The sequence below is a fragment of the Phalacrocorax carbo genome, chromosome Z (genome assembly GCF_963921805.1).
Source record: "Phalacrocorax carbo chromosome Z, bPhaCar2.1, whole genome shotgun sequence".
Taxonomy (NCBI): Eukaryota; Metazoa; Chordata; class Aves; order Suliformes; family Phalacrocoracidae; genus Phalacrocorax; species Phalacrocorax carbo.
Genome location: NC_087548.1, coordinates 7437205 through 7450265, shown reverse-complemented (window position 1 = coordinate 7450265; position 13061 = coordinate 7437205). Strand labels below are relative to the sequence as shown.

General features: G+C 40.1%; 1 protein-coding gene across 1 annotated transcript in view; it reads right to left on the bottom strand.

The window, feature by feature from the left end:
* RIT2 (Ras like without CAAX 2) overlaps nt 1-13061 on the bottom strand; it is a 188542-nt gene that overhangs the window by 2300 nt on the left and 173181 nt on the right. The gene's annotated exons all lie outside the window — the stretch shown is intronic.

The window sequence follows — 13061 nt, the reverse complement described above, 5'->3', positions numbered from 1 at the left end:
CCTTTTCAGTATTTGAACATAAAACTGAACAAATGAACTGTATGAATGAAATGTATGATGTATATTCAAATTCTAGGTCAGAAATACCAGGTTTTGTTTTTATTTGTATTTGGATATCATGATCTATTCAAGCAAATTTCCAGCCATCTGGATAAAAAGGCAAAAAACTTCTTTGAGACAGCCGTGAGAAAGGCGACATAATAGGCTATGAAAAGTATCAATTGCTACTGTCTACCACAAGACGGATGTTGGGGTTTCTTTCTTATTTCTATCTTCATGAACACACAGATGCAATTTATACTTATTAGGGAAATAAACCCTGATGTTTCAAGATACAGACAAACTGTCTCCCACTCTCTCATGAGGAAAATGCTCTTTATTATAAAGTTATGACATCACCTTGCATTTTTTGTTCCTATCTGTAAAGCTGGACACAGTGTGAAACAGGATGTTGGGTGAAACAGAAAAGGAGAAGAGGAGAAGCAGGAGCAGATCTCTCCTCTCTGGTGACCAATGCCAGGCCCCGAGGGAATGGCAGGGAGATGTGCCAGGGGAGGGTTAGGCTGGGCATTAGGGAAAGGTCCTTCCCCCCGAGGGTGGTAGAGCCCTGGTACAGGCTCCCCAGGGAGGCATCACGGTACCAGCCTGGCGATGTTCCAGAAGCACTTGGCCAAAGCCCTCAGGGACACGGTGTGAATTTGGGGCTGTCCTGTGCAGGGACGGGAGTTGGACTTGATGATCCTTGTGGGTCCCTTCCAACTCACGATATTCTATGATCCTATGATTCTATGTTCAGCTCATTCCAGCCTGGAGGTAAATCTGCCCTGAGCATGTACCCACGTAACACAGATCACAGAATTCTTCCCCACTACCTTTGCATTGAGTCACGAACTTTGTAACATTAGTAAAATCATTGCCCTATGTTACATGTAAAATCTTAATTTAATTAAGAATATTGTAAGGGTAAGCAGGGAGGTTGTATGCCAACCTGAATAATACTCACTGACACAATGAAAGATTGTTAGCACTTTCCAACTGCTATAATTGCCAACCTTTAGCAAAAGGAGATGGGTAGCAATATGGTCCTTGTTTTTCTCTGGGCAGCTGTGTAAGCAAAATGTGTGATTGAATATGTCTATTGGGCACCATTGAGAAATTGATTGTCTGGATATAAGACTATTTTGGTCTATTTTGGACTTCATAATCATTTTTTTCCTTCCTATGTGTTGCTTAAGCTGTAGGAGGATTTTTTATTTTATTTTGTTAAAGAGACAGAGGTTCTGAGCAAATGATTACACAGAGCTGCAGTTTCAGTGAAGTTTTTATATATTCACTACCTAAAAGGAAAAAAAAATGTACATAATCTGAAACATCCTTATTTAAAGAATGGTAAGGCTGTAAATATAATTATGATGCAAGCACAGCAATGCTCAAATATAAAAAATTGCCCTTCCTTCTGCTCTGTGGTTTTCTAGTCTTTGCCTATCTAATTACTCCCTCATTCAGCTCTTGTGCTTGTTTTTTTTTTATTTTATTTTATTTTCTAGGATCAAAACTATGTTTTCCCCCACCTGCAAGGAAGAACAACTGCAGGGAAGACATGCTATGCTCTGTAATGAAACAAGACTGCTAAGAGCTGTAAGAATTGGAGAATACTCAGGAGAAATAAATTGTGCAGAAAACTTACTCACAGTCTTTATGTGGCTGGAGGCTTGTATCTTTGCCAAATTTGGCTGGATTTCTATAAAAAGCAGCAAAAGTTTGGTTTTGGACTCCGATCTCCTACCAAATTGTAGAGACTACATTAAAGTTATCAATGGCAATAGTTCATTTCAAAACATGGTATTTTTCTTAAATCTTGCCCTTAGGAAATGATTAACTGCTTTGGTGAAATTTTCTGAACTAGTTTAGCATGAGGAGGACACCTGGCACAAACAATTTCAGGACGTTTAGTTGAGGTTTTTCAGCATCAAGGCTGAAAACAAATTTCTCTGAAATCTAATGCTGCATAATTACCACTACTGCTTCTAGCACCAATGAAAATATAGATAGAGTAATTTAATTAATCTGATAGCTGAAAAAACTGTAAATACGGAGATACGTCTAGAGGAAAAATAGACATTTTTCTTTCGGTTCATAATTCGGTCAAGAAGCTAGACACCTATGGAATGAGAAACAAGAGATAAAGCCCTTGATGAGATCACTGACACCCACATAATTCCAGGGATTTACCTTGTTCCCATCTTATTGCCAGAAGAGAAACTATGTCATAGAAATCCGTCCCAGATCTGCACAGCTCAGGGACTTGTTGACAAATTGCAGCTTCCGTGGGTCTGTATCAGCGGAAGATATGATCTGTTAGCATGACACAGACAGGTCAGGGAGCGAGGTCATTCTATTTAATATATATCTGGGAAGCAGAGCTTTATATCTCAACTTTAGAGTAACCCTCCATGATTGAATCTGGCATTGTTTCCCAGAGTATAATTTGGGTTATATTGATTCCAATTTAGCTCGTTCCTTTGCTGGTAAACCTTAAGAAGCGAATGAAGGAGGAAAACCGATGTAGTGAAGATAATGAAAAATGAAAATTTAAAAGCTGGCAGAACCTTCCTGAGATCGATCCAAACTTTAAAAACTGTGGTTGTCTGGGCAGGGTTTGGATCAGGACTTACAGAAGCAGCGCATGAAGCTCACAGTATAACCAAAAAACAAGACCCCCCAGAAAGACAAGTCCAAAAATAGGCAAAGCCCCAGGAAAAGAGGTTTTCATGCCTTCCTTGCAAAGTGCATGGTTCTGAGTGCCCATGTGGGGACAAGTGAGTTGAGAGGGAAGATATACCAGTTACAACAGCATGTGGACTGTGAGTAGCACATGGGACCGTAGATGAATTTGGGAGCTTTTTGTCTGTGGATAGTTCAGGGCAGCTGGAATGCAACACATCTTAATACAGACAGGAAGTACTTACTAGCTACAAACCACATTTTATAGCATTAAGATTCTGTTTGTGGCTTTTGCAAACCTCCCTTGGAAAATTACAAGTGAGATTAAATGTAACGCTGACAGCCTGTGAAAGCCGTGATGGATGAGCTGCCATGTTTAAGACAGCTATTTCCCCACTAAGGTCAGCTCCTGCACAACTGAAAGGAGAGCACAAAGCCACCCAGGCTGGATGGTGGGTGGGGAGGCACTGGCAATCACTGCACCCCATAAGCAGAACATAGAAATAGCTGGATCTGAGAAGGAAAGTGCAAAGAAACTGAACAGATCAATAATCTACCTCTGCCCTTGGACTGTCATTAGTTGGCAAATTTCCATCAAGACGAGATTATTATGTGTTCAGCTTTGTCTCTCCTTTGGCCAAGGCAGCAACAAAAACATCCCAAAGTAGATTTTATTGACAGAGATCGTATTGGGAGAGTCAACAGCATCATCTTGGGAGAGCCAGTGGTGGCCTTCCTGCAGGAAAGCAATGCATTTCCACTTGTGCATCTCATCCCTGCAACAGCATGGTCTACTTGGATGGCTTTTGCAGTTTCCCCCCTGTAATTTGGATGTCCAGGTTACTATGTAGAAGTCTGGAGGCTGCAGGTGGAGTCCTAAGGGTTGCAAGGACTCCACTAAATTTTTATTACAGACTTCCACCCTGGCAGTCTTCATTAACGCCGAAATGGGAAATAGAGTGATAATTATAGATACAAAAACTTTGTTCTGTGATTATTTTCTTTTTTTTTTTTGCTGAAGACATGAGGTCTTTATCACTAATCAGAGACAGAAGGGGGCACATGTTGCTCAACAGAGTGCTCATCTAAATCCCACTGAGTCTAATAGAAGGAATTCCAGTGGGTTTTGATCAAGCTCTGTATTTTTTTTGACAGACAATAATTTATGTGAGCTGTAAACAAATGATAACTGCTTAAGGACATAGTGGGAGGGATGCAGCATCTTAAGCGGCCTTGTATGTACCACAGCAAATAATAAAAGCAGTAGGAAAAAGCCACGAGTATTCTGAATGATGTCTAGGAAAGATCCACATCTCTTCCCTTAATTTCTGGTGGATTTTTTCTCTTTCATGACGGGCCCCATTGCAGAAAACAAGCAACCAAATGCCAGGTTGTGTATTAGCACCTGGATATCAGTTTAGAGACAGGTAGGCAATCCAGAAGAATCCACACAAATGTTCATGTCCCTTCAGCACATCAGAACAAGCATCATAACCTTTTGGTGTGGGTGCAAACCTGTAATATTCCACACAAAAAAAGCTGGAGAGATCAAAGGTATTAATGATTTCCTAGGTCTCCAATATGCAAATTTGCCAAGAGAAAAAGAGAAAAATAATCTCATGGGTCTAGAAAGTAAATGTCATCTTGGACAACAAAAAGCAAAAAATGGGTCTCGCCTATCCAACACAAATGATAATTTTATTAATCCCAGCACTGACCACTGAGTTTGTGCTGAAGGCACTCCCGCACAACACCTGAGAGATTTCTCAGTAATGGTAAACAACCAGGACTGACGAATTTTCACTAGTGCCAGTTCATCACTCTATGTCTAAGGTACCAGGAAGAAATTAGGTGGTCCCCAGCCACCCGGCACTGACACACATGAGGAACCTACCCAATAATCTGGACAGGGACAAGATCTATATTTTGATAGATGGGAATGGGTCCAGTGAAGGCTGAGCTGAGCATTCCTACATTTCCACTTGCCTTTCCTAGAGTCAAACGTTTTCACTGTAAGCATTTAATCCCTGCTTTGAGAAACATGCAACCCAATCCACTAACCCAAAAGCAGATCTATTATACCTATGTCATTTTTGACAGTTATTCGTTTTTTCCTTGGACAAGTGCTGTATCAACAGGCATAGTGGCAGAGACTTTCTATGGGCAGGTGTAAGGATCTTTCCAAGTGTGAAATGCTATTGTTCAGGTCAGAGCTCAAATACTTGGATATTACAGCAGTGGCTGGGGTTGAAAACCTGAGCAGAACCAGATAAAACAGAAAAATCAATCTTTCTGTCTTTTTAAGACAAACAGTACTGTTATTTGTTCACATAATATTGGTCAGGGACTACTTTTTAAAAAGAAGAAAAAAAGCATTTAAAGCTCTTTCACCCTTCTTCTCATTCTTCATATATTTACATTTATACTCTGCCTATCATATTCTTGCCACTAAGCAGTTACATCCCTGGAAAGAGGGGAAAAAACAAGATCAAGTGGAAATCAATTCAGGCTCAGAAAATTGTTGAACACTAGGGTTTGTGATTAACCAGTGTTTCCTTTCTGTGGCCAGACATTCAATATAACTATGTTTCAGGTCTAAACAAATCCACAGTAGATGCAAAGTAAATTTTTTAAAAAAAGAACAAAAACAAAAAAAAACAACCAAAGAAACAAAACACAAACCAGAACAAAACAGAAACCAAAACCGTGGTGTTAAAATCCCATTTCCATCTCCCTCAACATAAACACTCTGCTTTGTTTCAGAATTTTAAATGAATTTTGAAGCGAAATATTGTTTAAAAATATAATGTTGAAATTTTTTCTTCTGCAAAGATAAATATTTTAACCTTTATGTATGATCACTTTTGCAAATGTATGCACTGCAGTTACCAATTTGGTTTGCCCAAGATTCCACTAGAATTCATAGCTAGATTCTGTTGACACAAACCAGCATTTTTTATTCAACCAAACATGTGCGCCTTATTTTTTAACTCAGTTCATGGGGAAGCAGGGACCTCTATTCAGCAGCCTGAGCAGTAAATGAGTAACATGCTGCAGGAACGTGAGAGAAGAATTTCATGTCAACACCATTACTCTTAAATCCATTTGGAAGTCTTCAGAAATAATTAGTTGGACAAACCTCACTCTGACTTCATGGCAGGCAATTCTGCAGGCTCAGCTTTGCTGGCTTTTTAGATTACAAGGCTAGATGAGATAAAAGCTCCCATACCATTAATTGCTATTGTGAGGGTATTGCAATTAGTTCTTTTCCTCTTTCTCCCTCCCCAGAATTATGTGAAAGCTAGTGTCTTATAAGAGTCCTCCATGTTTTCTTCCTGCCTTGCCACTCTGTGTTACTTTTTACTGGTTTCATACTGAAGAATTATTGATGACCAGAATGGGGTCTAGCATGAATGGCCATGGAGTAGACAGGATTAGCAGACTCGGCCAAGGACAAGATGTGGTCTTGCTGTGTGAATTTATGCCCGGACAGACTGAATGCCATGGGAACAGCACATGGCACAGTGCTACACATCTCACGTCCTCAGCTGTTCCGACCTCTGAAGGCACTTGCATTACAGAGGCTTGGATATTCTTTCCCTTCCCTTGTAACCTGGACTTTGCATTTGGACAGGAAGGAAAACTAATTTTTAGCAATGCAGAAAGTAACAGGATTCTCTGGATCTTCTGTCATGAGCTTTGTGTCTTATATTTTAGGGGATGGAGAATGCAGAGTATGGGATTGTAAAACAAATTTCCTCATTTTTTAAAGGAAAAATATATAATAATATTGAGAAAAATTAAATTTCTAGACAAAACTGAAGAGATTCATCTGTCCCAAATTATGCATTTCTCACAAGTTAGTCACTAAGGTCGACATGAAACACAGCTTAAGCTCTCTGTTCTGAGTCAGGAAGAATCATACTCTCATTTGATCCAAGGGAACTGCGAATTTTGGGGGGCTGGGCAAGTAATCTTATGAAGCATCACTGAACACTTGTTCTTATGCTCTCCACTGTTGACCACTCTTAGATGACAGTGACATTTTCTCTAACCTGCTATGGTCATTGCTACAGTCTTGTATGAAAACTCAAAGCTATTACTAGCTATTTCATTAAATACCCGTCTCACACTTTTTCATATATAAGAGCAAGTGAAGGATTTTACACCTGGGACATGGCAGCCCTGGTTGTGCAGACAGGCTGGGGAACGAGGGGCTGGAGAGCAGCTCTGCAGAGGGACCTGGGAGTTCTGGTCAATGGCAAGTTGAACACGAGCCACCAGCGTGCCCTGGCAGCCAAGAGGGCCCATCGTGCCCTGGGGGGCATCGAGCCCTGCATCGCAGCCGGGCGAGGGAGGGGATTGTCCCGCTCTGCTCCGCCCTGGGGCGGCCTCACCCCCAGTGCTGCAGGCAGTGTTGGGCGCCGCAGGACATTGAGGGTATAAAGGTACTGGAGAGTGTCCAGAGGAGGCCACGGAGCTGGTGAAGGGTTTAGAGGGGAAACCATACAAGGAGCAGCTAAAGTACGAGGAACAGAGGAGGCCGAGGGCAGCCCTCATGGCACTCTGCAGCTCCCTCCCGAGGGGAGGAGGAGGGACAGGCACTGATCTCTTCTGTCTAACAGCCAACGACAGGCCCCGAGGGGGTGGCAGGGAGATGTTCCAGGGGAGGTTTAGGCTGGGCATTAGGAGAAGGTTCTTCCCCCAGAGGGTGGTGGAGCCCTGGAACAGGCTCCCCAGGGAGGCAGTCATGGTGCCAAGCCTGGCGATACTCAAGAAGTATTTGGACAAGGCCGTCAGAGACATGGTGTGAATTTGGGGTTTTCCTGTGCAGGGACAGGAGTTGAACTCAATGATTTTTGCAGGTCCCCTCCAGCTCAGGACATTCTATGATTCTGTGTTATGAAAAAATTCTAGATCCAATGCTAATTCTCACTTGAATAATTTTTGGAGTTTTTTAGCATCTTTTGTGATGAAGATTATTACCCAGCACTGATTTCTCTGTAGCCTTTCTCTCCCTTTTTTGATTTCTTTTTTCCCACACTTCGGATCCACTATGTCCTTGTAACACAGGATCTATTACTCCAGGTAATTTCACTCCTGCTTTAGGTAAATGTTCCAAGTAAAAAGAACCATTGTTCATGCAGTTTCCTAGTTGCACAGCAAGTAAAATACACAAGGCTCCTAGGTCTATTGTTTCCAACTTGTGATAATATTACTTCATTATTTCACAGATGTAATGTTAAATAATTAAATCAACATCTCATTTCACGTCAAAATCACTATGTAATCAGGGTGCTGTCTGCAGGTTATTCTCTGAAGTTATTTTTCTCTATTACAGACTGTACTCTTTTGGCTTTATCTTGTCAAAAGCAAGACTGATGAGTAGGTTAAAGCTTCTTTATACCAGGAAATGTTTCTAGAGAGATGGCCTCAGGATCTGACTGAATTGGATACTCAAAGCCACATGATCTTGCATCACTCTGCAATAGCTCTGGGTCTAATCTGAAGAGAATGTGGAAGACTTAAATCCTTAGCATCAGTCTTCAAGATGAACAAGTGCAGGTCAATTGCTCAAAGCATTTTTCAGAGATCTGACAATTTTCTAAATTGTCCGTCATCTTTAAAGGTACTTTGATTGCAATACTCAGCTGAGGACGTAGATGGCCATAAGATGGTTGAAAAAAGCAGACAATTCTACATCAGTTCAACTTGGAACATCCACAGGAGGAGAAGAGGTTTTTGTAGGGAAAAAAAACAAGGAATTGCAGTTTAAGTTCACAAGAAAGGAAAATCTTTTCAATTTTTTGTAAACAACAACAAAAAAAATCAATGATCATCTGCTAACAACAGATGGTTATTAAAAATTTACATGTAAAAGAAGCTGCAAATGTACCTTTCAGACTTTTTTCTTTTTTAGGCAAATAAAAATTTAGTAGCATTGAACTCTTGTTTTAACATTGCAAGTGATTTCTATTTCTTTGGGAGCACAAGTTAACTATCAGACTGGTACAGCCAGCCCTCATATCTTTTATCTATCTATAGACTGGTGTAGGCTATTTTCATTCATGTATTGGACATTAAAATTCCACTAGTCACTTGAATTCAGTTCTTCATTAGGTCTCAGGCACTAAGCAGACTCAGTAAATCCACTTAATACCTGGTAACCTATGGAAACCTCTCCATCGATATGTTACTTTGAGGATGGGAGTAACAGTCTCTAACAGCAATATTTTGTCCTGAAAACACTCCAGTGACATAAGGAGATAAGAAAACAGAGTAAGAGTCAGTGAGGAAGACAGACCAGGATGCTGCTTTCAGTGTGCTATTTTCCACAGTTGTCTGCTGAAGATCGGGAAATGTAATTCAAGAAATTTGAAGGAAATCAGAAAGAAGTCTGGAGAGCTAAATAGAAAACAAAGAAGAGGCAGAAACAGCTGTATATTTTTGTGTATGTGTTTGCACATATAAATACAAACAAGAACAGTAAATAAAGTAAAAAACCCCCACATAACCAAACAAAATTATTGGTGATCCACAGAACTGAAGTAATCTTTTGAGCCAAAGTATCCAAAGGTTGTGCTCAGTTAAATGTGTCAGTTTTAGACATATGAACAGACTACTGGAATTGAACTCCAAAAGTTTCCTTTATGCTTAAGCTAAATATGAGTTCCCAACTCTGGAAAAAAGGTCACAAAAAATATCTGTTCCAAATTCAATAAATAGTATTGTGTCTCCTGACACCGCATATCGCTTCACACTACATGGAGTGCAATGCACTTAGATTCTGGTGTACAGTTTTCATATCTGAACATACTCCCAGACACAGCTTGCAGGCAGACAGAGAGCACCACGCTAAGTTCCTGGCAGTGAAAAGAAAATTGCAGCAAATCTCTCCCTTCTCCGTTCATCTCCATGCAGTTGTCATCTGCTGGGATTCAGGGATTCTGTCCAGGCTGCTGAAGTGGGTATTCAACAGAAGGGAAGCAGAGAATGAATTTGTAATAGATATATAGAGATTTTGACTGCAATAGAATATTTTTTTTTCAGAAGTATTTTGCTAAAGTAAGCAAATATTGAAATGTTTGAGGTATCAAATTGCCTTATGCACAATTTACAGAACAATGTTTTACCTTTCCATCTATTATTTGGGTTTCTTTTCAAAGAAAAAGTTACTCAATGCAATGAGAGGGGGATGTTATATCAGAAAATGGGAGTCGTGTGCTGTTGTTTTGGGTTTTTTTTTTTACTGGAACATGTAATTAATTTTAAGGGTTTAGTAATTTTGAAGTTTATTGGGAAGGTTTGTCAAACAATCTCATTATGGGAAATACTTGCACGGTACCTTTATTAAACTAATGACATTGATCTTCCCCATGTCAATATTAGTTCAGGGTAAATATTATACTTATGCAGAATATGAATTGACTGAAAAAATTCATGTGAGCTTTAATAGAGTCTTGCTTTTCAGCTCCTTTCTAATGTGCTGAAAGAAGAGCTCATGGATGAGCAAAGGGTCTTTTCTTGGTCATGGGAATATTGTAAGAGAGAGGCCTATGACATAGGAACCTTAAAACGGAAATGACAGCTGCATAAGGAGCATCTACTCAGCTCCATCATGTGATGTCATCCGCCAGCGTGGACAACACATAATGAAATATTGAGTCAGGAGAACTGCATAAGAAGGGGATAACAATGAGAAATGAATGTGCTGAGGGAGAAATATTAAAAATCTGAAATGGCCAGTGGGTAGGAAGAGCTGTAAGAATACGTTTAGCTAATTAGACATAACAAGCTCTCTTATTGCCTGCTAAGCTTGCCCAAATTACCTCACTTTTCCTACAGGCTAAGGACATGCAATCTTATAGTTTCCGTGGTAACTTGTTCGTACATCTGCAGCTAGCTTGTCCTGTTGGCAAGATCCCCGCTCGGCAGGCAGTTTCTTTGGATAACCCTTTGTATTTGCTGCCTGTTGGCTTTGATTTTTACTCAAAAGACAGAGCACATTAAAGTAAGCAGAGTAACAGCTAGCAGCTGGAATATCAATTTTGTTGAATATAGCCCCAAACTATCTTGCATATATCCCCAAAACATCTTAGATACTTTACTAACAGAAACATAAACAATAATGATGCTCAAGGATTAGTCAGGAGGGATTTTTATAGAATCTTAATTTTTTACTGAAGCGAAACAGGTTGTCTGGGATGCTAGTTCTTTTTTATTGCCACAATGTAAAGGATATAGAGGAGAAGAAAGAAGCAGAAGAGTGAAGGTGGAAGGATGGTGGAGGGGAGGAAGACATATTATATTACTATTATGCTAGCTCGGGGGTAAAACGATAAAACAGACTCTTAACAAACAGAATGGTGGAAACTCCTTGCTAGGAGCATCTGTTTAACCTCCTCTATCCATGATGTATCCATCAAATTATGCAGATATTCTTTTGATGTGTAAAAGATGCTGTATTAATACACCCTGGGAGCCCAAATTGTGATTACAGTGGATAAACTCATATTCTTATCCAGAGTTATAGACTTTTCAGTCCACCACTGATAAAGCTGTAGCTCAGTTTACCTAGCGGCATGTGTGAATTGTATCTACGCACATAGACACGCACACACAACAAATGCTGCTGGGATTAGATTGAGCCTCTCCAATATACCTGGCAGAAAAGGTTGGCCTTACAGCAAAACTTGGATGTGGATGCTGACAAAACACTGCTCTAAAGAGTCCCTTCGGTACTGGGAGGCATTCAGCATCAGCTCCTCTGCAGATTAGAGCTGTTTTCTGACATTTATTTCTCATGTTTCAGTCAGCTAAATAGTTCAAACCTGCAGTTTGGCCAGACTCTGGCAGCAGCACTGAAAAGGTCAAAAGACAGCATGTGTAGTGCGGATGCCACAAGCCAGGCTGACCTCCTGCCTCTTCTCAAGGTTTTCCAGAAATTCTTAGAGGAAAAATGGTCAGCGGTGGGAACCAATGCTTCTCCATCCTCCCAGACAGAAAAGATTGATAATGAAAGACAGGAAACAGATAACACATAGTTTATGATAAATACATAAATAATATGTATTATTTATGGGAAATAAATAATACCTTAAAATATAGAAAGTACTAAGGGCTGGAGGGAAGAAAGATACAGCTTTTCAGGAGTAACATAAGCTGGCAAACAAAAGAATAACAGTGTTTTATCACTGATAATCAGGGTGGCTGGTAGGTAAATCTGGAACTGCTGCAGATCACCATGCAGGCCTGGATGAGCAACACCATGGTTCAGACCATGGAGTGGAATGTAACTTCTTTACCCAGTTATGCAGATATAGCAATGACAAAGGCAGACAATAACTCATTCGATTTCTCTCAGAAAGCTTGCTCACAATTGCCTGGTGGCTGGGTTTTTTTCCTTAAAAACATAAATAGGCCTAGGTTTGGGGGAATAAAATTGCTGGTACTAAAAGCAACAGCTGGTGAAAAACAGTAAGTGCTTGAAGCCTTAACAGTTACTGCCAGTAGCAATTCAGGACATGTTATCACCCCATTATTTTTTTTACCCTTTGAAATAAAATGAGTGTTATTAAATGGTTTAGAAAACAACAACTGCCTGTGGTAAAGTTTTGTAGTACTTGACGGAAGGAATATTGATAAGAAGATAGGTACGATATCTTTGAGAAAGAGATGTGGAAAAAAAAATGTAGATCCCATTTCAGAAGTAAGAGGCAGTTGCTGAGGCCAGCACAAATGATCCAAGCAGGAATTAATGTATGCTACTAAAAGATGTACCAAAATCAGAGAATCATAGCCTGATTTAGGATGGAAGATATCTCTGTAATTCTTCTAGTCCAAACTACTGTTCATAGTGAGTCCACCCAGAGCAGATAACTCATGTCATAGTCAAGTTTTGAATGCCTCCAAGGAAGGACATCTCACAGCCTCTCTAGAAACTTGTTCCACTGTTTAATCACTCTCACAGTGAAGAAAACTTCATAATTAATTAGATTTTCTTGTGTTGCAAAACTTTTTTAATTTATTCTCATCCTTTCACTGTGCAACTCCAAGAAAAATCTGGCTTTGTCTTCATTTCAATGGTTATTAGGTGGCTGAAGACAGCAAGAGGGTTCCCCTTTGGTTTGTCAGGCTGAACAAAACCAGAAGGTCAGATTTCTCAGCCTCTCTTGTTACTTTTTGTGCTCTACCCACAAGACGATCTTGGGGATTTCTGCTGAACTCACTTCAGTATGTCAAGATATTTCTTGTCCTGGAGGGCCCAAACCAGACACAATACTCCAGATATATTCCCACAAGTGCTGAATAAAGGTCCAAGGGTCACTTCCTTGGAC